The 26,481-nt window shown below is 37.4% G+C and overlaps 1 long non-coding RNA gene across 1 annotated transcript; it reads right to left on the bottom strand.

Annotated features, from left to right (window-relative positions):
* Window positions 1-11,925: 11,925 nt before the first annotated feature.
* Window positions 11,926-22,655, bottom strand: LOC307128439. The gene is made up of 7 exons (XR_013816792.1): window positions 22,405-22,655; window positions 21,040-21,104; window positions 20,323-20,391; window positions 20,141-20,209; window positions 18,162-18,215; window positions 13,507-13,551; window positions 11,926-13,412 (listed from the first exon to the last, which is right to left on the bottom strand). It is a non-coding gene; the product is annotated as an uncharacterized lncRNA (long non-coding RNA).
* Window positions 22,656-26,481: the final 3,826 nt, after the last annotated feature.

Below are 26,481 nucleotides of genomic sequence, written 5' to 3'. Positions count from 1 at the left end.
CCACACAGACAGGACACTGACACACACACACACACACACACACACACACACACACACAGACAGGACACTGACACACACACACACACACACACAGGACATTGGCATACAGCGCGCTCTCTTGTGTCTTGTCGCGCTTGGAAGCATTTACATGAATAGGAGCGTGATCATGTAACGCTGAGCAAAAATGGATATAAAAACGGACGCTGCGTTATTTGCGTTAAATATTTTTAATGCGTTAAGCTTCCGTTTCACGTTGACCGAGTTTGGTGGAGATTGAATAAATCGCCTACGAGGAGAACGTAAAAACTCAGACCCTGAATTATACAAATATTCACGTTCAAACAAAAACTTTCTGTGAAAAAAAGACACTTATAAACAGACACTTGTAGAAAACAATGTGAATTTTGTTTTAAAATAAATTTGAACTATGCCAGTAAATAATGAATTTAAAGACAAATGTGTCAAAAGTGATCTTTGCAAACACAGCACATGACCTTAAAGCACATGTATAGAAAACACACTCACACTCCTCTGTTTTAAAAAAGAGTTCTGTCTGAATGAGTACATGGAATCACGGCTGTCAGGTGAAAAGATAATTAGTCCAGAGATGTTTTTTCAAGAATTACTTTTTGTAATTGCAATTTTTGTTAACTATCCACTCACCTAATTTAATATATATTTTTGTTATAGCTTATGATTATATATTTTTATTTTATTGCTCAACAGTAGTTCTCATCGCCGATGAGGTCTTTAAATATTTTGAGAAGGTCTTAAAAAAGTCTTAAAAAGGTATTAAAATTTACTTCAGGATTCCTGCATATACCCTGCATATGCATCATACGTGATCTTGGCAAACACAGCACATGACGTTTTTATTTAAAATTAGAAAGTTTTAAATTAGTTAAATTAGATTAGTTAAATTAGAAAGTTGTCCGGCTCGAAGAGAACAATATATGTACGGTGACACATGAAATGTCTACAAATGTATGTCCTCAGAAATCACAGAAGCACACACACACACACACACACACACACACACACAGAGAGAGAGAGAGAGAGAGAGAGAGAGAGAGAAACAAGTTTTTTTTTTATCCTGCTTCAAAACTAACACAATGCTGCCATCTTGTGTTCATTGAGGGAAGGGCAGCACACACGGGCACAATACATTATACAAAGAAATATTTATAAAATATATATATATTCATCTGAAAAATAGTAGTCATTTTAAATTAATCTAAGTTCAATTACCAAACATACAATCTTAATTTAATTTAAATCAAAATATTATTTTACAAGATATGAGAATTTCTGTTCCCCTTTTTTTGTCCTTATTTAATCCCTCGCCATGGCAACACCGTTTGAGATATCCAATATTCGTTCGCATTTTAGCATCTTCCGTATCTTTGTTTCATGTTGACCGAGTTTGGTGGAGATTGAATAAATCGCCTACGAGGAGAACGTAAAAACTCAGACCCTGAATTACATAAATATTCACCTTCAAACCAAAATATCTGACTTCCTGTTGGTCAGAGCTAATGACTGTGAATTAGAAAGTTGTCCGGCTCGAAGAGAACAATATATGTACCGAGTTTGGTGACTGAAGATAAAACTAACCTCCCCACTTTTGTCAAAAGGTGGCGCTAGAGAGCCCCTCATCCCCGCCCGTTTCTGAGGCTTTGTCCATGTGTACTGACTGACATCTCTGATGTGTGTGTTGAGTTTCAAGCAGTTTCAAGCAATTTCAAGCATGCTAAGAGCCTCAGAACAGCCAAAAGATTATTAAACTTTGACACGTTGCCATGGCAACAGTATTTGAAATTTCAGGAATCCATTTCATACGTCTCTATCTGTCATGTTTTCACATTATACTGATGAAGTTTGAAGTAAATGGGGTGAAAATAAGATGGTGATTCAAAGCATTTTTGAAAGTGACACACTTCCTGCTGCCAGTTGGTGGCGCTATAACTTTGACTCACAAAAGTCATATCCATGTGATCGGCCTCTTACAACGAACACACAGCTGAAGTTTCATCCAAACCAGTCAATGTTTGCACAAGTTAAAACACACTTCCTGTTTCCCTTTTCTCGCCATAAATTCGTTGCATCGCCACGGCCAGACTTTTCGAGATATCAAAAATCCGCTCGCAATTTAGCATCCTGAATATGTTCACTTAATGCTGACCGAGTTTGGCAATGATCGAAACAATGGCCTCGGAGGAGTATATTAAATTCCAGAGCATGCGTTTTCCGAACAACCCATAATAGCTCACTTCCTGTTGGGCTGACACATAACTATGAGCACGAAAGTTGTTCGGCCCGATGAGATCTAAATGTGTACCAAGTTTCATACATGTACGTGCAAGTGTGTTTGATATATGGACCAAGTTTTCAGACCCCACTTAAGGGGGCGCTGTCGAGACCCCCTGCCACGCCCGGGTACCAGCTTCAGCCCGGCTCTGATGGCCGCGCATTCCGACGCCTGTGCGAAGTTTCAAGAGTTTTCGAGCATGTTAAGTGCCCCAAAAGTACCTGAGAAGTCAAAAAAAAAAATTACAGCTGCGAGCAGCGATGACGGGCCCAAGCCGGTGGCACCGCCACCCCGGTGGCATCAGCATAACTGTGCACGGCAGGCAATATGCATTTAAACAGGATAATTTTTTTAAATCGCTCGAATATGTCACATTTACCGCAGCAGCTGGTGCCACTATCACCACAAGCCACACCCATGATGTCATTTAAATGTAGATGATTTTTAATGTCATGGGATGAAATAGATCTCTTTCAAATATGTGAAAAGTTATCTTTTCCTGCTCAAAATGTTATAAGTCCAGAAAGCCAGTATTTAATTCAAGGTATTTGTATAGTTCTTTTTTTACTTATTCACAAGTGATAGTTATTTGTGATAGTCTATGATATGAAAGGGGTAAATTATCATCATCAAGAGAGAAAGGCACACACACAAACTCACAGGGTGAGAGAGAGACCCCACACACACACACACCCAGGGTGAGCCTGAGAGTGAGGGGGGAGGGGAAGGACTGAGAGAGAGGCAATCTGCACATTAAACAAGATTCACAAGATTTTAACAACAAAAAGAAATAAAATCTAAATGGTGGGAGAAAGTTTTTTTTACTTCAATCTCTGAAAACATTATTTTGAATATATTTGAAATCACAGATGTTGGGTGATGAGAATTGTAACTCAAATATAATTTAGAAAACTAGTCCTGTCTGAATAGTGATATGTCAGTGAGATCAGCTCGGGCGCGCACACCGTCTATGGGTGATGTCACGTATTTTGCGAAATGCGCAGTTAGGTGATGTGTCGCCCTCCACACGTTGCGAAACAGACTCCGAAATGGGGAAATGTAAATTTGCGGACTCCTGGTTGGAGTAGGATGACACACACACACACACACACACACACACACACACACACACACACACACACACACTACCCCTAAACCTACAGAAAATCGCCCACAGAAAAACCCACAGAAAACATTCTGCATTTTTACATTTTTATTAAAAAATTGTTTAGTATGCTGTTAAAGCTATTTTGATTTACGGGGACACATGAAATGTCTTCATAAACCATTATGTTTTAATAAACACCCCTCCAACACACCCATTTCTGAGGCTTTGCCCATTTCCACTGACTGACATCTCTGATGTGTTTGTTGAGTTTCAAGTAATTTCAAGCATTCTAAGAGGAATTATACAAATATTCACGTTCAAACCAAAATATCTGACTTCCTGTTGGTCAGAGCTAATGACTGTAAAGTAGAAAGTATTTAAAATATCAGGAATCCATTCGTATGTCTATATCTGCCATGTTTTGTCATTATACTGATGAAGTTTGAAGTAAATCGGGGGAAAACAAGACAGTGATTTAACATTTTTGAAAGTTACACACTTCCTGCTGCCAGTTGGTGGCCACACACACACATACACACACACACACACACACACACACACACAGAGAAAGTGAGAGTGGGGGGGGGGGGGGGGGGGGAAGGCAGAGGACATTGCATAGACTTAATGGTTTTTATACTGTACAAACTGTACATGCTATCCCCCTACACTACACTAAATATACATGATAATGACATGACAGAATATACACAGTTAAGAACTGTATAACTGTACTTATAAGTTACATTTGTATAATGTAACCGTAAACCAGAGCTTATTGTACCATATATAGGCACTAAATGCAGCTGCATTAAAAGGAGCAGAGCTGCCGCTGCTAACAAGCGGTGTCCGGTTACAAAAGTGTGTGCACAGGTTTAGCTCTGTATAACAAGTGTTAATATGCCGATCAGACCTGATACATTTTTCCATCAACATACATTACAAGCAAATATTTTCTATAAACGAATAAACATTGTTAATAACTGAATGATTATTCAAATAGGTGAGCATTACGCTATTGTATGTTGATACAAAAATACTTCTGAGGTGACATCAACTGAATTACGCGATGACACACTCTGAAACACATCTACAATGACAATAACTATTATTACTTACGGAGTTATTAACGCACAGAAATACCACACAAGGAAAAACAGACTTTTGAGGAATAAACAAGCCAGGAAAACTCCGTATAACTCTGTTACTGGAGCTGCTGAGATGAAAACTCTCTGCACATGCACCAGACAAGTCTGAACAAGTTGACGCGCACAGTGTTAAAACCGGTTAAAACGCGAAAGGCGAAGCTTGAATTTACGGGTATGTCCCTCTTTGGCTAATGTACTTTCAAGATGGAGGGGCAACATAGCGACCACCGTTAGATCCCATTACCTTATGTATTTTCAATGGCATATTATAAACTTACGAGAATACTTTATTACTTGAAAGAAGTAAATATACATTAATGAGCACATATATTTTTGAAAGAACTAAGTGTTTTTAGCGAAGAATAGACTAAAAAAGTTACACAGTGTAGCTTTAAAAAAATCTTTACATAAACCCAAAATAATAAATGTTATATTTACCCATGGCCTTCCCTGTTATACAGAAATTTAATAGTTATCAAACCTTCCTTAACTGCATAAATAATAAATTAAATATAGATGAATCATCATTAAAGCTACAATTTTCTCTGTTCCCGTTGTTCTTTGATGAACATTAATGACAGGCATCATCAGTGCTCCTGTCACTTTAAGAACAACCGCGGATCTCACGCGCGGTCCCGCGCATCTCATTTCCTCACAACTCTTTAAAGTTCATTTAAGACGTTGTTTAACTAATTTAAGACTCTAATATGAGAATAATCAAAATCCTCTGTGTTCTTGTTTGTTCAAGAGCAAAAGAGAACTCGATGTGAGCAGGAAACTGACGCGAGTCTATCTATGCGTCGAGTGTGTGTGTGTGTGTGTGTGTGTGTGTCAGTGTCCCTTGATTAGCTGACATGAGACGCATCCACACAGACAGGACGCTGACACACACACATACACACACACACACACACACACACACACACACACACACACACACACACACACACACACACACACACACACAGGACACTGACACACACACACACACACACACACACACACACACAGGACACTGGCATACAGCGCGCTCTCTTGTGTCTTGTCGCGCTTGGAAGCATTTACATGAATAGGAGCGTGATCATGTAACGCTAAGCAAAAATGGATATAAAAACGGACGCTGCGTTATTTGCGTTAAATATTTTTAATGCGTTAAGCTTCCGTTTCACGTTGACCGAGTTTGGTGGAGATTGAATAAATCGCCTACGAGGAGAACGTAAAAACTCAGACCCTGAATTATACAAATATTCACGTTCAAACAAAAACTTTCTGTGAAAAAAAGACACTTATAAACAGACACTTGTAGAAAATAATGTGAATTTTTTTTTTAAATAAATTTGAACTATGTCAGTAAATAATGAATTTAAAGACAAATGTGTCAAAAGTGATCTTTGCAAACACAGCACATGACCTTCTGTAAAGCACATGTATAGAAAACACACTCACACTCCTCTGCTTTAAAAAAGAGTTCTGTCTGAATGAGTACATGAAATCACGGCTGTCAGATGATAAGAATTATAACTCAAATGTCATTTAGAAAATTAGTCCTGTATTAGTAGTGATATAGTGTCATAGTTCATGTCCACATTAACCACTACGTTGTAATACCAGTGTAATACCCATGTCATCATACACATTTGTGTCCTCATAAATCACATAAACAATAACAGAGAGAGAGAGAGAAAGGGAGTTTCAAAAATAATACAACACTGCCACCTTGTGGTGATAGAGGGGAGGGCACACAAACAGCCAAAAACATTATTAAACTTTGACATGTGGCCATGGCAACATTATTTGAAATATCAGGAATTCATTCATATGTCTCTATCTGTCATGTTTTCACATTATACTGATGAAGTTTGAAGTCAATCTGGTAAAAATAAGATGGTGATTCAAAGCATTTTTGAAAGTGACACACTTCCTGCTGCCAGTTGGTGGCGCTTTAACTTTGACTCACAAAAGTCATATCCATGTGATCGGCCTCTTACAACGAACACACAGCTGAAGTTTCATCCAAATCATTCAATGTTTGCACAAGTTATTTCACACTTCCTGTTTACCTTTTCTCGCCATAAATTCGTTGCTTCGCCACGGCCAAACCGTTTGAGATATCAAAAATCCGCTCGCAATTTAGCATCCTCTATGTCTTGACTTCCTGCTGACCGAGTTTGGTGCTGATCGAAACAATGGCCTCGGAGGAGTATATTAAATTCCAGAGCATGTGTTTTCAGAACAACCCATATTAGCTCACTTCCTGTTGGGCTGACATGTAACTTAGAGCACGAAAGTTGTTTGGCCCAATGAGGTCTATATGTGTACCAAGTTTCATACATGTACGTGCAAGTGTGTTTGATATATAGACCAAGTTTTCAGACCCCACTTTAGGGGGCGCTGTCGAGTCCCCCTGCCACGCCCGGGTACCAGCTTCAGCCCGGCTCTGATGGCCGCGCATTCCGATGTGTGTGCAAAGTTTCAAGAGTTTTCGAGCATGTTAAGTGACCCAAAAGTACCCGAGAAGTCGAAAAAAAAAAAAAAAAGAAAAAGAATAATCCTTAGGGGAACAATAGGGCTCTGCGCCCTTTCAGGGCTTGGGCCCTAAAAAACAAAGAATAATCTGAGGAAGAACAATAGGGCTCTGCGCCCTTTCAGGGCTTGGGCCCTAAAAAGAATAATCTGAGGAAGAACAATAGGGCTCTGCGCCCTTTCAGGCTTGAGCCCTAATAATCCTTAGGGGAACAATAGGGCTCTGCGCCCTTTCAGACTTGAGCCCTAATAATAATTAAAGCTGCGATCAGCGATGACGGGCCCAAGCCGGTGGCACCGCCACGCCGGTGGCATCAGCTTAACTGTGCACGGCAGGCAATATGCATTTAAACAGGAGAATATTTTAGAATCGCTCGAATATGCCACATTTACCGCAGCAACTGGTGCCACTATCACCACAAGCCACACCCATGATGTAATTTAAATGTAGATTAATTTTAATGTCATAGGATAAAATAGATAAAAGTTATCTTTTCCTGCTCAAAATTTTGTAAGTCCAGAAGGCCAGTATTTAATTCAAGGTGTTTGTCGTTCTTTTTTACTTATTCACACTAAAGTGATAGTTTTTTGTGATAGTCCATGATACGAAAGGGGTAAATTATCATCATCCAGAGAGAAAGGCACACACACAAACTCACAGGGTGAGAAAGACCCCCCCCCCACACACACACACACACACACACACACACACGTGCGCGCACACACACTCAAACACACACACACACACACACACACACACACACACACACACACACACACACACACACACACACAGGGTGAGCCTGAGAGTGAGGGGGGAGGGGAAGGACTGAGAGAGAGGCACTCTGCACATTGAACAAGATTCACAAGATTTTAACAACAAAAATAAATAAAATCTAAATGGTGGGAGAAAGTTTTTTTTATTTCACTCTCTGAAAAAATTATTTTGAATATATTTGAAATCAATATGTGTGGTCCAATATAAAAAATAAATTACAAAATTAATAAATTAATATAAATCACAGAAACAGCAAAGATAATTTTAATATCAGTGTCAGGTAAGAGTAAGATGCGTGTCTACATTTTATGGAAGTTTATTATAAATAGCCACTTTTATAAAATCATGTGAAATTTACGTTTTAATACATTTATATTATATCAGTGTGCTGTGTAGTGTACATAGTTTATCCTATGACATCAATGTGCATCATACGTTATCTTGGCAAACACATCACATGACGTTTTTATTTAAAGTGATAGTTATTTGTGATAGCCTGTATGAAAGGGTTAAATTATCATCATCAAAAGAGAAAGTCACACACCCACACACACACACACACACACACACACACACACACACACACACACACACACACACACACACACACACACAGTGATAGAGTGATAGAGAGGGGGAAGGGGAAAGACAGGCAGATGGCATTCCATAGACTTAATGGTTTTTATACTGTACAAACTGTATATTCTATCCCCCTACACTTCCTGTTTCCCTTTTCTCGCCATAAATTCGTTGCTTCGCCACGGCCAAACCGTTCGAAATATCAAAAATCCGCTCGCGATTTAGCATCCTGAATATGTTCACTTCATGCTGACCGAGTTTGGCAATGATCAAAACAATGGCCTCGGAGGAGTATATTAAATTCCAGAGCATGCATTTTCCGAACAACCCATTATAGCTCACTTCCTGTTGGGCTGACGCATAACTATGAGCACGAAAGTTGTTTGGCCCAATGAGGTCTATATGTGTACCGAGTTTCATACATGTACGTGCAAGTGTGTTTGATACATGGACCAAGTTTCTAAACGCACTTTAGGGGGCGCTGTCGAGCCCCCCTGCCACGCCCAGGTACCCGCTTATGCCCGGCCCTGATGGCCGCGCATTCCGATGTGTGTGCTAAGTTTCAAGAGTTTTCGAGCATGGTAAGAGCCCCAAAAGTGCCCGAGAAGTCGAAAATAAAAATAAAAAAAATAATAAAAATAAAAAGAATAATCATTAGGGGAACAATAGGGCTCTGCGCCCTTTCAGGGCTTGGGCCCTAATAAGAAACAGAGGAAGAACAATAGGGCTCTGCGCCCTTTGGGCTTGGGCCCTAATTAAAGCTGCGAGCAGCGATGACGGGCTCAAGCCGGTGGCACCGCCACGCCGGTGGCATCAGCTTAACTGTGAACGGCAGGCAATAGGCATTTAAAATGGGAAAACATAAAAGGACTATGTCAAAGTCATCTGAATTCACCACATTAACTGCAGCAGTTGGTGCTGCTATGACCACAACAGCCACATCTATGAGATCAAATAAATTTAAATTAATTTCATGTCAGATGATGTCAAAGGTCAAATTGGAATGAGTTCATCAAAATCCTATGGGTGACGTCACGGACACTACGTCCATATTTTTTTACAGTCTATGGCGCACACACACGAAAAACACACACACACACACACACACACACACACACACACACACACACACACACACACACACACACACACACAGGGTGAGCCTGAGAGTGAGGGGGGAGGGGAAGGACTGAGAGAGAGGCACTCTGCACATTGAACACGATTCACAAGATTTTAACAACAAAAATAAATAAAATCTAAATGGTGGGAGAAAGTTTTTTTTATTTCACTCTCTGAAAAAATTATTTTGAATATATTTGAAATCAATATGAGTGGTCCAATATAAAAAATAAATAACAAAATTAATAAATGGAACCAAATTACAGAAAGAGCAAAGATGATTTTAATATCAGTGTCAGGTAAGAGTAAGATGCGTGTCTACATTTTATGGAAGTTTATTATAAATAGCCACTTTTATAAAATCATGTGAAATTTATGTTTGAATACATTTATATTATATCAGTAAATAATTAATTTAAAGACATATGCATCATCCGTGATCTTGGCAAACACATCACATGACGTTTTAATTTCAAGTGATAGTTATTTGTGATAGCCTATATGAAATGGTTAAATTATCATCATCAAGAGAGAAAGTCACACACACACACACACACACACAATGATAGAGTGAGAGTGAGAGGGGGTGGGGAAGGACTGAGAGAAAGGCACACACACAAACTCACAGGGTGAGAGAGAGACCCCCCCCCCCCCTCCACACACACACATACACAGAGAGTGATAGAGAGGGGGAAGGGGAAAGACAGGCAGAGGGCATTCCATAGACTTAATGGTTTTTATACTGTACAAACTGTACATTCTATCCCCCTACACTACCCCTAAGCCTACATATCGCACACACACACACACACACACTCACACACACACACACACTACCCCTAAACCTACCATACCAGAAAACATTCTGCATTTTTACATTTTTATTAAAACATTGTTTAGTATGCTTTTAAAGCTATTTTGATTTACGGGGACACATGAAATGTCTTCATAAACCATGATTATGTTGTAATAAACACCCCTCCAACACACCCATTTCTGAGGCTTTGCCCATTTCCACTGACTGACATCTCTGATGTGTGTGTTGAGTTTCAAGCAATTTCAAGCATGCTAAGAGCCTCAAAAACAGCCAAAAGATGATTAAACTTTGACACACTGCCATGGCAACAGTATGTAAAATATCAGGAATCCATTCGTATGTCTACATCTGCCATGTTTTGTCATTATACTGATGAAGTTTGAAGTAAATTGGGTGAAAACAAGACAGTGATTTAGCATTTTTGAAAGTGACACACTTCCTGCTGCCAGTTGGTGGACACACACACACACACACACGTTTGTTTTTGTGAAATGTGAGGACATTCCATAGGCGTAATGGTTTTTATACCGTACAAACCGTATTTTCTATCCCCTTACACTGCCCCTGCCCCTAAACCTACCCATCACAGGAGACTGTGCAGTTTACTTTCTGTGAAAAAAACTTGTTCTGTGTGATCTATAAGCATTTTGAAAGATGAGGACATGGGGAACGTCCTCATATTTCACCCTCTTTTTGTAATACCTGTCATACCCATGTCATTATATACATTTGTGTCCTGGTATTTCACAAAAACATGCCCACACACACACACATACTTGTTTTTGTGGTATAGAAGGACTTTGATGGCCAAACCAGTATGGTGGTGGTATAAAGGGACACCCCTTTCCCAATGCCCTACAGTGATGATAAAACAATCAAAAATTTTATTTTAATCGGCAGATCACAAATCTGACTCCTATAACTTATTATAACTGACTTCTATAAATATTCTATACACACAACAGAACAGAAAATATGACAATATGATATTTTGGTGGTACACAAGGACATTCCCGCCCATCCTGAAATGTTCCTGCCTATGACATAATTCCGACCGTATTATGAGGACACTCGTTTTACAATACACAAAATATGTCATTTCCGTGGATTACAGGGACCAATGTGTTTAACAGGCACATGACCACACACACACACTAACCTGAAAACACAATGTATTACCAAGACTAAGGTGATTTAAGAGGACTGGATCTTAAACACAATACACAACTGCACAATCCAACATTACGGGGGCCAGTGTGTTTTACTGGTACATGACCACACACACACACACACACTAACCTGAAAACACTGCGTATTACCAAGACTAAGGTGATTTAAGAGGAATGATCTTTAAACACAATACACAACTGCACAATCCAACATTATAAGGACGTGTGTGTTTAATGGTTCATGCCCACAACACACACACACACAAACACACACACAAACACACACCTGAAGATATGGTGCATTACCAAGACTAAGGTGATTTAAGAGGACCAGATCTCCAATACATTACACAAAAAAACTTACAACATTACAGGGACCAAAGTGTTTTAGAAGTGCTTTAATTATGACTTAAAATATTAACATAAACATTGAGTTTTTCCAGTTTTACCATGTGATACCATCATGTCATGCCATTTTAAGAGGAAAGTGACACCCTCAAACATAAAAACATGTTTCAGAAAGCATACAGCATCATTACAAAGCTTCGGAAAGATAGACAAAACAGCCCATTTGGAAACAGGCACATCTGAAATCAGTCATTAAACAGCTTTGATATATATTAAATTAACCCACTCGACATGCAATAAATGCTGCAGCATATAGAGAAACGACTTATAAAAGATGCTTTACCCAAAAAGACAATTCTTCACAATTGTCGAGTCAGAGTTTCAAAGCAGCTTAGAGGAAAACAGTGATAACAGGAAAATGATGTATTATTATTACATTTATTAAAATGATATTTGATTATGAAGTTAGTTTGGGCTGTAGAGCAGCTCTAGAAGAGTATAGTGTCATCGTTCAGTGTTGATTCAGTTATGCTGTAGAAATCATCAGTTATACCTTTAGTTAATATCATCTATAGCATGGGCGCCGGAAGCAAAAAAAAATGTGGGTGGGTCCTCTCAGAATATTTTTACTGGAGTAGACGGCATTTACATTAAGTAGAAATATACCACCTTGTTTGCTAAATGTCTGGTTGGGCCAGACAAAAAAACGGAAATCACCGTATCAGTGAGAGCAGCAATAGTGCTGGGTAAGACGCATGGCATCAAGTTGACGCAAATCGCGAACTCACTCTACTCTCTTTTTCCATCACATATCAGATCGGAAAGGCATTTATTTCCAATAGAAATGAAGAAAATATTAGAAAAGTTGAAATTAATCATCTAACGTGTTTAATAATGGTTAGGGGTTGGTGCACAGACATGTGCTGAATTACAGATGGTAAAAGTGAGTGGGTCCAATATCATTGATCGTAAAAAGTGGGTGGGTCTTGTCCCGCACACATACAATGGTTCTGACGGCCATGATCTATAGCAGCTCTGGAGAAAACACTCATGTCATCGTCCAGCTCACTTCAGTTCTCATATAGTGCCAATGCAGTCAGATCAATAATAGTTTTGAAACGTATAATAATACTATTTCTTTCAAGAACAGTTCAACTTCTAGATGTATAGAGTGAGCTCTTAGTATGTTCTGCTGCCCTACATAAGTTTAGCTATAGAATGAAACTAACAAAACCAACAACCAAAATAATAATCCAGCATCAAATGAGACACATGATGTAACATCACTTATTTTAGACTTTGCTTTTCAAGGTAATTCCTCGATTTCTTACAAAATATCTTTTGTCCTCTGTGCTTTCCCAAAACATAATCCTCAGCGGTCTTACAGTGCGGTCTTTCAGTCAGTGTGGCCAGTTCTCCTTTGGCTATATGAGCCTTAAAATTTTCAATTACAGCTGTAACTTCAGCATTTGACCAGCACACGTTTTGTCCTTTCAATTTCTGCCTCACTGTCATTGTCTGTACAGAAGAACACATGCTTTAGTAAGCTCTAACTATATGAGAGCTCCTGTACTTACACTGATGGAGGTATTCTGATTTAAACCTCAGGTACCTTGAGAAACTTCAGTGGTTTTCTCAATGGGCATCTTCTGAACACCTGGAAGAAATCAGTTATACACTGATCAGAAACTCAGATATAACTCAAACCTGTATCTAGATCTTAAAACTGAATATACACCTGATATCTAAAAAAATCACATTTCAAATGACATTCAAAATATTATTCTGGAGAAGAAATGTTATATTAAACACCTCCTTTTTAAGTTTTTGACCAACATGAACATGATCAACTTATTGGTATAGGCCAGAATTACAATGTTGGTGCAACACTGATTCCATTAATGTTCTTCTAGAAAAGTTTCACTATATAAAAGTGCAAAAATCTGATTATTGATAACTGATTATTACAATTAATGGCAAAAGGAATGTTTAGAAATGTAAACTGATATTACCTACTGACACACTGCAGCATTATATATTATAGATCTATATATACACACACACACACACCGTATATAACTGTCTTAAAACCACTGGCTTAAAATGAACATTTCTAACGCATCATCTTACTCTAAAGGTACAAATTCTGTTGTGTACCTTATCAACATTATTTAATATTAAGCCATTGATTTTGGGCTGTTGGCAAACATAATTCTAAAGTGGAAACCATCTAAACATCAACAGACAGGTTGTTCATGTTCATACGCACTTTACTATCATTACTAACATTCAACAAAGCATGTATTGATGGATTTTGTTACCCTTGTTGTAAAGTGTACATTATTTCAACATTGCCTGGTGTGTTTATTAACATTTGTAGACTCTTTATCAACATGACTTGTCATTAACAAAGCATTTATTATTATTTAATGAACCTACAAATGTTAACACATCAGTTAATGTTGAAATAGGGTACACGTGATAATAAGGTTATCAAAATCCAATAATATACATGCTTTGTTTTAATAATGTTGATAAGGTATACAACAGCATTTTTACCTTTAGAGTAAGATGGTGAGTTAGAAATATTCATCCGTAGTGTGTGTGAACTGCTGTGTAAGCTAATGTAAATATGTACAGTAAGATAACCTTACAAAAACAGTAAAGCTACAGGCATTGTTCATGATTAGTTCATGTTAACTAATGCATTAACTAATGTTAACTAATACAACCTTATTGTAAAGTGTTACCATAATAACTATAATACTTTTAGATCACTATTATTAGAATTGTTGCTAAGATACTAATATACTACTACTGTCAATGAAAAATGTATATTTTATAATGATTATTTTATTTTACAATACTTCTTTCTTAATTTCTTCGCTTAAGCTGTTATACTGGCAGAAGCCTGCAGTTTCAGTGAAAACAGGTTTATAAACGCATCTTATTACAAATGGGGTGATATACTGTAAATCAACTGTCTACAAAAATGTTGGATATAATGCAAATGTGCTAATAGAGGGTAAGTGGTGCTCGTTGCATGTTAAACTCAAGGCACATGCAGAGATGGAGTTCACTGCATTCATTGGCTGTGAAACGAGGCGTGGACAATGCCAGATCATGAGCTGATCGAGTGAGGAAAGTGTGCGGTTCAGTTTGAAACACGCAGCACAACAAACTGTAGACTTACTTCATTATCGTCTTGTGTGATTTGATAAGGGCACGAAGCTATATCGTGCTTTTGATTTTAATTTCATTTTAGAGACGCTTTACCAAAGTGCATGCCGCAAGATACAAAGACAATTTATGTTATTACACAAACACATTTGGAGACGGAATTAAATCCGGTGACTCAAAGCACTTCAGGAGGTGGTCTGAGACGCATTCCAGATGAAACTGGACAAGTGTAAATGCAGAGGGTTGTTGAAACCGCATATGGTTTACCACAACTTTACTCCTCACAAAACTGCCAAATTATAAACAAGTGAGAGCGTGTTTTAGGCTATATGACATGTTCTAGTCAGATATGACAGCGCTCATCTTCATTAAAAGTAGTGAGAATAAATTATTTAACCAGTGCTGATGCTACTCTCTCTCCTATTGATCTTGAAATTAGCTGATGATAAATAAAATGCTTCTCATAGCGGTAGTCATGGGCGTAGATTACGCGGGGGATGGGGGGGACGTGTCCCCCGCACCTTTAATAAAACGTAAATTCGTCCCCCGCACTTTACCGAGTCTCACCGGTCCAAGTCGACCCGCTCCGTGGGGGATTCGAACTGGCGTCTAGTCGTACCGCTCTTACTGGCCTACGTCTGTTACACGGGCAAGTTGTTTACGTAGAAGCCAATGTGAATAAATCATGACCTGTCATTTTATTCGTATCCAAAAACAAGGCGCTCTGAACACCATGGAGTGCTAACACTCTCGTGCAACACTCCAATTCATACTCGAAGCCGGAGGGCGCCCTCTCACAGAAAGTCCAAAACGGATTCATAGAAGTAATCACGTTCCAAAGGCATTCACAGCGCTGAACCAGCAGCTAAATAAAGAGAATTATGACTGATGAAACGCGACGACAAACACATGATTTCGACATTATATGGTTCATGTGTGTTTTTCAAGCCATCTCAAGGTATTTATTGACAATAAAGTATATGAATAATGCAGTGCTAACTGACATCCTTTTTAATGTTTAGTATCTTCTGCTCACCAAGGCTGCATTTATTATATAAAACAGCTGTTTACTATGTAACTGAGCTAGTAAACGTGTAATTTATTCCTGTGATCAAAGCTGAATTTTCAGCATCATTACACCAGTCTTCAGTGTCATATGATCCTTCAGAAATCATTCTAATATGAGGATTTGCTGCTCAAGAAACATTTATGATTATTATAAATTTTGAAAACAGTTGTGCTGCTTAAAAATGTTGTGGAAACCATGATGCATTTTATTTTTCAGGATTCTTTGATGAATAGAAAGTTAAATTAACTGCATTTATTTGCATTAAATAAAGCACTTATTAAATATAAATCTTTATTTATATTATAAATATCACTTGTGATCAATTTAATGCATGTTTAATTAATAAAAGTATGAATTTCTCTCTTTTTTAATCTTACCACAAAAGTTTGAATACTTTTGGTTTCCACAAAAATTAAGCAGCAGTGTTTTCAGAAGTGAATTAAGTAAGCAACTTTTCATCATTGATAGTAATCATAAATGTTTCTTGAGCAGCAAATCAGCATATTAGAATGATTTCTGAAGGATCATGTGACACTGAAGACTGGAGTAATGATGCTGAAAATTCAGCTTTGATCACAGGAATAAATTACTTAATTTGTTTATATATTCACATAGATAACAGCTGCTTTAAATTGGCATAATATTTCACTGTATTTTTTTTTACTGCATTTTTTCTTAAATAAATGCAGCCTTGGTGAGCAGAAGTCTTCTTTCAAAAACATTGAACAAGTGTAATTTTTTAACTACACTGCCTTGTTCAGTGATATTTTTTTAACATTGCATAAAATCCATGGGTACTTAAAGGGTTAGTTCACCCAAAAAATGAAAATTCTGTCATTAATTACTAACCCTCATGTCGTTCAACACCTGTCAGACCTCCGTTCATCTTCAGAACACAAATGAAGATATTTTTGTTGAAAGCTGATGGCTCAGAAAGGCCTCCATTGGCATTCAGTAAATTTACACTCACAAGACCCATAAAAGGCACTTAAAACGTTGTTACAAAGTCCATCTCACCACAGTGACTCTACAATAATTGTATGAAGCTACGACAATAGTTTTTGTGCGCAAAAAAAACATGAAATGCACACTTTAAACCCATTTTGAGAACTACGCCGAGACCTAAAGCACGATCAATGTAGAATTCAACAGCTTAGACACGCGCGTCTTCCTCTGCTTGTAAACAAATCGCTTCTGGGTCATGTGTCCGAACGCCGGATCTGCGTCATATTCTCGCACATGCGTCGTGGAGGCACACACGGAAGACAAGACCAAGTTGGATAAAGGCGTTATTTTGATTTTTTTTTGCGCACAAAAACTATTGTCGTCGCATCGTAAAATTATTGTAGAGCCACTGTGGTGAGATGGACTTTGTAACGACGTTTTAAGTGCCTTTTATGGGTCTTGGGAGTGTAAATGTACTGAATGCCAATGGAGGCCTATCTTAAGCTTTTCTCAGCCATCAGCTTTCAACAAAAATATCTTCATTTGTGTTCCGAAGATGAACGGAGGTCTTACGGGTGTCGAACGACATGAGGGTGAGTAATTAATGACAGAATTTTCATTTTTGGGTGAACTAACCCTTTAATGCACAAGTGTTTGTAGTGCATAAACCAATCATAAAATTGGCATAAAATATAGGGGAAAATATTATACATATTAGTGGTTATTGTTCAGCAGTGTATTTGATATCTTACTGAATTAAAAGCAATAGATCAATTAAATCTGTCAATTAGACAGAGGTCAGAAATAAACAGGTATTATACCTGACATTTCTGTCCCCCTCACTTATGGAAAGACGGCTACGCCCCTGGCGGTAGTTTTACGATGACGTGAACACCGTTAAACCAGCGTATAGCATGGAAATAAAAAAATGGATATATATCCGTTTTGCAAAGGCCCATTTATGTGGCCAAGTGTAAATGGAATTGTTTTGACAAATCATATCAGTAAAAACACATGAAAAGGTTCTTACTAGACTAGCATTTTCTAAAATGATGCAATGCTCTTTTTATTACCATCTCAGCACAGCCTTGATCATCCAATGAGAACTGGTCCTTCTCAGGGCTCACCTGAAAGCAAGGTAAAGAAAGAAGAGATAAACATTCAACTACAGACAAAGATTCAGAGATGATCCAAATGAAGCAGCACAGACACTGGACTCCATCTGATAATAACAATGAGGCCGATATATTGAGACTAATAAATAATGGATTATTTCCTTCAGCTTCAGATGTGTACTGTTCACCATGATGGTTGTGAAATGTTTGAATCACTTTGAAAAGGAAGACACAGTCAAGGTGCATCACAATCAGCGCGGTGTTACAGGGAGAGTTTGTTTGTGCATTTGCAGCATTTTGTGGAATTATGTAATATTTTTAAAATGTTGTGTATATCTGATTTATCTCAGATAGGATGAGTTACTGAACGCTGCAGTAAAGTGCTTCACTGTAGGCCTACCGGTGATCATCTCTTCCACACGCGAGCTCAAACAGCAATGCAGGACAATAATAACTGACTGTCATATATACATAACATTATAATGAGAAGACTATTGCAATAAGACGCTGTGAATTCTTTGGGTCTAGCTGCCGTGCTTCAGCGCTGTTGTGGGAAGAACGTGCTGAACAACAGGAGTTCCACATTTTGACAAACACAGTCAAGTTCACTTGTGCATTTGCATCAATGTGTGCAGATATAAGTCGTGATAGTAAAGTTATGTAGTATAAACCTTTGATTTCTCTCATATAGGATGGATTAGGATTAGTTAAATAACTCAAGCAAAGCTCTTCATTGTACCGCTGATGCTCATTGGCTTCAACGCAGAACATTAATAACAATAATTGGGACTGTCATATATAAATTACATTATAATGAGAAAACTATCTGAATAAAACGCTGTGAATTATTTGGGTTTAGTTGCCGTGCGTCCACAACAGGAGTTTCAATACGTAACTTAGTTCAAGTTCATCTATGCATGATTTTGTGCAAGTATGAGTTGTAATATTGTGTTTATTTTGTATAAATATCTAATTGATCATATATAGGTTGTGTTCCATTGAGCTAAACAAAAGCGCTTGGGTTTATGGGTGTTCATTCAGCTCTTCAGCTTTAGCGCGCGCACCTCAAACACACGTTATTTGAAACCATCCTATTAAACACGCATAATATTACTGTAATTTTAAAAATGTTTATGTTTTCAAAAGTATTGATGCATTATTTATCAGAACTAGTACTTTTATTGTTCTTGTATCATTTTCATCAACAATATGAGTAAAATAATTCCCTTATTGTCCATTTGATTTGATTTATCCATGGCACAGGCATTTGATTCTTTATGTAGCCTAAGTAATGTTGCCCATGACTTGTTTGCATTTTAATTTAATTTTATTTATTATTATTTGTAAGGCAATAGATGTTTTGGGTAAAACTTTACAATACATTTGTTATTGCATTAACTAACATGAACTAACAGAGCAAAACTTTTGTTAATGTGAGTTAATAAAATATGTGAGTTGATGTTAGTTCACAGTGTGCACTAAATGAACAGATACAACACTGGATCCTAGACATGTTGATATTAACGTTAACTAAGATTAATAATCCTGTAGAAGTATTGTTCATTCATTGTTAGTTCATGTTAGCTAACACTAACAACATGAAAACTTATTGTAAAGTGTTGTCATTTTTTTTTTATAAAGAAAGTTAATTAATTTAATTTTTACAATCATATGATAGCCAATAGAATGAATGGCTACTGTACTGTATAGGTTTGATTTATGTTGAAGTGTTTGAGTCATGGCTTTTAATGATGAGCCTTTTGTTTTTGTAATCAGGCTCTCAAAGTATATAAAATTTGGATTAAGATTAATCGGCCAATATATCAGTTATCGGCTTTCAAATATAAAGAACGATCAGTTATCGAACTCTGCCCAAATGTTTATATTGGTGCATCCCTAATTTTAATTTCCAAAAAGAAAAAAAAAAAAACCAATACCTTCTGTACTCTCTGTATCTCTGACTTCTGACTGGGACAGAGTGCGGAGGGATCAACCTCACAGAGAGTCTACAAAACATCAAATTAGACATGAAACACTGATGTAAATATGTGAACAGCCTAGATCTCACACGTGTGTTTGCTTGGTTTGCTCATTCTCTTACAGCACAACTCTCACTTACCTCATGTAGTCCCACAGTAAGAGCAGCACAATCACCACTGCCTGATGACAGCTGGGTCTGACGGCTTATCTGAACATATGAAATAAAGCGTTACATACAGAAACACTTCACCTAAAAACATAATATATGGAATATAGCAAAGGGATAATGTACAGTCAGCCAGTAATTAATACAAAATAAACATGGACAGGATAATCAGATAATCATACATAACTACCCATCAATAAATATTTGCACATAAAATATTGATTTGAGATAATATACAAGATTAAAAAATAGTTCAATTTCAAATCAATATTTCAAGGTAATGTTAATGACTTTTATGCATCACATTAGATGTGTGTTCATTATAGTATGTCATGTTGTGTGTGTGTGTGTGTGTCTTACAACAGTTTTATGAGGACATCATAAGAACATGTTCTTGATGTTTGACTTTGACTCAGTGTGTTTTGTTAGTTTGACAGAAGTCTGGTCTATGAGGACACTAGTTTTACCGGGACACTGGTCACTAGACACATTTGGACGGCACCAGAGTTCAAGTATTTGTGTGTATGAGAGTGATACGAGACACTGCGTCTGTGCTAGTTGCACAGTAAGTGATCCTGACTCACTTTTTACACACAATCATAATTCAGTGACTGATAACTCTGGCAAATGATCTGTTTCTGAGCTGAAATCTGTTCTATTCTTTAAGGAATAACTCAATTATTACATTACCTTCTTGGATACCTTTAGAGTTGCTGTATCTTGTTTGGTTTAATCTGATTCTTCTCAGTTATCATCTGGAAAAAAAAGAAGAGCAAATAAAAATCAAAACAAAATAAAGACAAATAAATACTCATTTTAGTATTACATATTGAAAGCCAATTTCAACCGAGGGTCCTATTTTTTTCTTCTTCAATTATTATATATATTATAATAATTATAATAAATAGTTTTCGATATTGGTATTAGCCGAAATGAGCTGTGAATTATGGGTTATCAGTATCGATCCTAGTATTCCATATGTGCACCACAGTGTCCCGGTAAAACTATTGTCCTCATAGACCAGGATTCTCAAACTAACACAACATACTGAGATCCTTCAGTCAAGTCAAACATCAAGAACATGTTCTTATGATGTCCTCATAAAACGGTGTCCTCATAAAACTGGTGTAAAGCCACACACAACCTGACATACTGTAATGAACACATGTAATGCATGTAATGTGATGCATTAAAGCCATGAACATTAACTTGTAGGGCTGCACAATACATTGCTTTATCATTCATACCTATTCATGGTAGTGACATTGGAGTATAGCCCTATGTGAAGTCAAGTAGGCTATATGGATCATAGTTGATCTCTTATAGTGAAAACAGCCTAATAAACTGCTGCGGACTGTCATTAATTGCAATAAAACATCCAAATACAAAGAAAAAAAATCAGTTTTGTAGCTTTAACCAGGAATAATTATATCTGATGTATACAGTAAAGACTATGCAGTGTTATTTTACAGTTGATTACTCTATATACCCTTATTACTGTTCCTAAATGCTATTAGACTTACCTGGAAAACATGAGGCACTGTTTATTTCATATTTTTGTTCCATTTTTGTATCTATGCTTGCAGTTTATCATTTTCTATGCAGACGCACACCCCTACAAAATCACACCAATCATTCTAGAATGATTAGTTATTTCCAAATAAAGCTATTTAAGTCATCTGGTGAAATTGTTTTTCATATTGCATTATATATTGCAGGGGAAAAAAACAATATTGCCATATCAGTTTTTTTTTAAATATTGTGCATCTCTATTAACCTGGGTAACATTTAAGCTTTAATATTACCTTTAACAATACTCTGCAAATAAAATATAATGTACCAGCTTTATTAAACAAGTTTTAAATGACGAGCATCGCTGATTGTCTGTAAATAGAATCACTATAAGTGCGCTAGCATCGTTAGCATCACGCGCTAGCTGCTTTCTAAGTGTAAAACGAGCTGGGAAGAGCTAACAGGACATGCACAAATAAGACAAACGGACCCACAGGCTATTAGAGAAGCATTATAACATTATTAAAAAGTGTTATAACTTACCTTTAAATAACAGTTGCCTTCATCAGGTCCGCAGTCCTCTCATGTCCGGTCCAAACAGGAAATTAACTTGCCCCATACACCTCTGACTACACCACACTTATCATAATATAAACGGGATTTTATCAAATAATTAATATATTACTTGCAAAAATACTTAAATAATTAGTATTTTGCATTATGTTGCTTATTATACAGACTTATGCTGAAGCTGAATAAAGCTCCGCCCACCGGCGCCATCTTGTTTTCACGATTTCCCGCCTACCGGAACCAATCTGTCCAATCAGAGGCCTCAAAACTTACACTTGTGTGTATTTGCTACACTTGCTACCCTAGATGAATCTGCAAATTTGAAAAATCGGTTTGCATTATAGCTTGAGGCAAGACAAATAAACAAATATCACAGACATGTTAGGTATCCTAAAATATGATTTTATTCGTCTTATGTATTTACTTGCAAGAATGTAGCCCCTCCTCCTTCAGCTCACGCCAACGAGCAAACGCTGGCCCAATGTTGATCCTGGTCCTGCATTTAATCCAATCACTTTCTCGTTTCCTCTTTTTGCTTTCCTCCGACAAAATCTTTGCTTTCTTATTTTTCTGTGCTGCTTCGGCCATGACTATAACATTCGGCAAACAAATGATAGTTTTTCTCGCACGTCCGAATTTAAGGAAGTGGGGGTGGTGGTGGAAGTGACGTATATGCCGTAAAGCAGTCGAATTTTGTAGTTCTTTTTTTTCTCGGGTTACTACCCGAAACCCGAAGTTTAAAAGTACGATTAAAAACGATACAGACCCCGTCAGGCTATGGCAGACGTGTCATTCAACCTATTGTAAGTCGATGTATCATCATAAGAGGTTTGAAAATATATTATAAAGGTTGAAAAGTTACCTAGTGCTGCTTTAAATAAATAAATATATTGATCTGAAAAATAGTACAGTCATTTTAAATAAATCCAAGTTCAATTACTGAACATACAATCTTAATTTAATTGAAATCAAAATATGATTTTACAAGATATGAGAGAATTTCTGTTCCCCTTTTTTGTCCTCATTTAATCCCTCGCCATGGCAACACCGTTTGAGATATCCAATATTCGTTCACATTTTTGCATCTTCAGTATCTTTGTTTCATGTTGACCGAGTTTGGTGGAGATTGAATAAATCGCCTACGAGGAGAACGTAAAGACTCAGAGCCCGATTTAACCCAAAACTCACGTTCAAACCAAAATATCTGACTTCCTGTTGGTCGGAGCTAATGATTGTAAATTAGAAAGTTGTCCGGCTCATTGAGAACAATATATGTACCGAGTTTGGTGACTGAAGATAAAACTAACCCCCCCACTTTTGTCAAAAGGTGGCGCTATAGAGCCCCTCATCCCCGCCCGTTTCTGAGGCTTTACCCATGTGTACTGACTGACATCTGTGATGTGTGTGTTGAGTTTCAAGCAGTTTCAAGCAATTTCAAGCATGCTAAGAGCCTCAAAACAGCCAAAAGATTATTAAACTTTGACACGTTGCCATGCCAACAGTATTTAAAATTTCAGGAATCCATTTCATACGTCTCTATCTGTCATGTTTTCACATTATACTGATGAAGTTTGAAGTCAATCGGGTGAAAATAAGACAGTGATTCAAAGCATTTTTTTAAAAAGTGACACACTTCCTGCTGCCAGTTGGTGGCGCTATAACTTTGACTCACAAAAGTCATATCCATGCAATCGGCTTCCTACAACAAACACACAGCTGAAGTTTCATCCAAATCAGTCAATGTTTGCAGAAGTTATAACACACTTCCTGTTTCCCTTTTCTCGCCATAAATTTGTTGCTTCGCCACGGCCAAACCGTTCAAGATATAAAAAATCTGCTCGCAATTTAGCATCCTGAATATGTTCACTTCATGCTGACCGAGTTTGGCAATGATCGAAACAATGGCCTCGGAGGAGTATATTAAATTCCAGAGCATGCGTTTTCCGAACAACCCAAAATAGCTCACTTCCTGTTGGGCGAAGTTTATGACTATGAGTGTGGAAGTTGTTCGCCCCGATGAGATCTATATGTGTACCGAGTTTCATACATATACGTGCAAGTGTGTTTGATATATAGACCAAATTTTAATAGGGGGCGCTGTTGAGCCCCCCTGCCACGTCCGGGTATCAGCTTCAGCCCGGCCCTGATGGCCGCAGATTCTGACGTATCTGCAAAGTTTCAAGAGTTTTTGAGCATGGTAAGGGCCCCAAAAGTGCCCATTTAGTCGATAAAAAAAATAAAAATAAAAATAATTAAAGCTGCGAGCAGCGATGACGGGCCCAAGCCGGTGGCACCACCACGCCGGTGGCATCAGCTTAACTGTGCACGGCAGGCAATATGCATTTAAACAGGAGAATATTTTAGAATCGCTCGAATATGCCACATTTACCGCAGCAACTGGTGCCACTATCACCACAAGCCACACCCATGATGTAATTTAAATCTAGATTAATTTTAATGTCATAGGATAAAATAGATAAAAGTTATCTTTTCCTGCTCAAAATTTTGTAAGTCCAGAAGGCCAGTATTTAATTCAAGGTGTTTGTAGTTCTTTTTTACTAATTCACACTAAAGTGATAGTTTTTTGTGATAGTCTATGATACGAAAGGGTTAAATTATCATTCCCAGAGAGAAAGGCACACACACAAACTCACAGGGTGAGAGAGACACCCCCACACACACACACACACACACACACACACACACGTGCGCGCACACACACTCAAACACACACACAGGGTGAGCCTGAGAGTGAGGGGGGAGGGGAAGGACTGAGAGAGAGGCAATCTGCACATTGAACAAGATTCACAAGATTTTAACAACAAAAAGAAATAAAATCTAAATGGTGGGAGAAATTTTTTTTATTTCACTCTCTGAAAAAAATATTTTGAATATATTTGAAATCAATATGTGTGGTCCAATATAAAAAATAAATGACAAAATTAATAAATGGAACCAAATCACAGAAACAGCAAAGATGATTTTAATATCAGTGTTAGGTAAGAGTAAGATGCGTGTCTACATTTTATGGAAGTTTATTATAAATAGCCACTTTTATAAAATCATGTGAAATTTATGTTTTAATACATTTTATCAGTAAATAATTAATTTAAAGACATATGCATCATCCGTGATCTTGGCAAACACATCACATGACGTTTTTATTTCAAGTGAAAGTTATTTGTGATAGCCTATATAAAAAGGGTTAAATTATCATCATCAAGAGAGAAAGTCACACGCACACGCACACACACACACACACACACACACACACACACACACACACACACACACACACACACACACACACACACACACACACACACACACACACACACAGTGATAGAGTGAGAGTGAGGGAGAGGGGGAGGGGAAGGACTGAGAGAAAGGCACACACACAAACTCACAGGGTGAGAGTGAGGGGGAAGGGGAAAGACAGGCAGAGGGCATTCCATAGACTTAATGGTTTTTATTAGGGGTGATTCGTTTTAACAACGATACGATTCATATCACGATTTGAGGTTGTCGATACGATTCAAGGACGATATTGGTTAATTTAGAACGATACGATCCGAAACGATTCAGTGACTTGAAATCGATTCAGTAACTTTTTAGCCAAAAATTGTGTGACTGAAATAAATATCTGGATACTGGTCAGTGCAGGTGAAGTTTCCTAGATTCCTGTTGTTTCTTGTAAGGGAATCCGGTATATCAATTAATTATGGATATAAACAAACAAGTAAACAACAATTAATGGCAAATGCATTAAAATTTTATTTGAATAAAGTGCAACCAACAGTTTAGGTTGAATTAACAGGAAGATAACCTTTTCTGCTCTCATTTTCAATATTCAATACATATTCAATAAAAGCACAGTAAGTGCAACCAACATTTCAACAGTAGGTTAACCTGCTACTTCTGCTTTTGTTTTCCAACATAAAAATATTACAATATTAATATAAAAAATAAAGTGCAACTAACTTCTCTTCAGGTTTAATTAATAGTAAGTTTACCTGCTACTTTTGCTGTTGTTTTTCAACATTAAAATAA

Source organism: Gobio gobio (assembly GCF_949357685.1).
Source record: "Gobio gobio genome assembly, chromosome: 6".
Taxonomy (NCBI): Eukaryota; Metazoa; Chordata; class Actinopteri; order Cypriniformes; family Gobionidae; genus Gobio; species Gobio gobio.
This window is presented reverse-complemented; position numbering and strand designations above follow the sequence as displayed.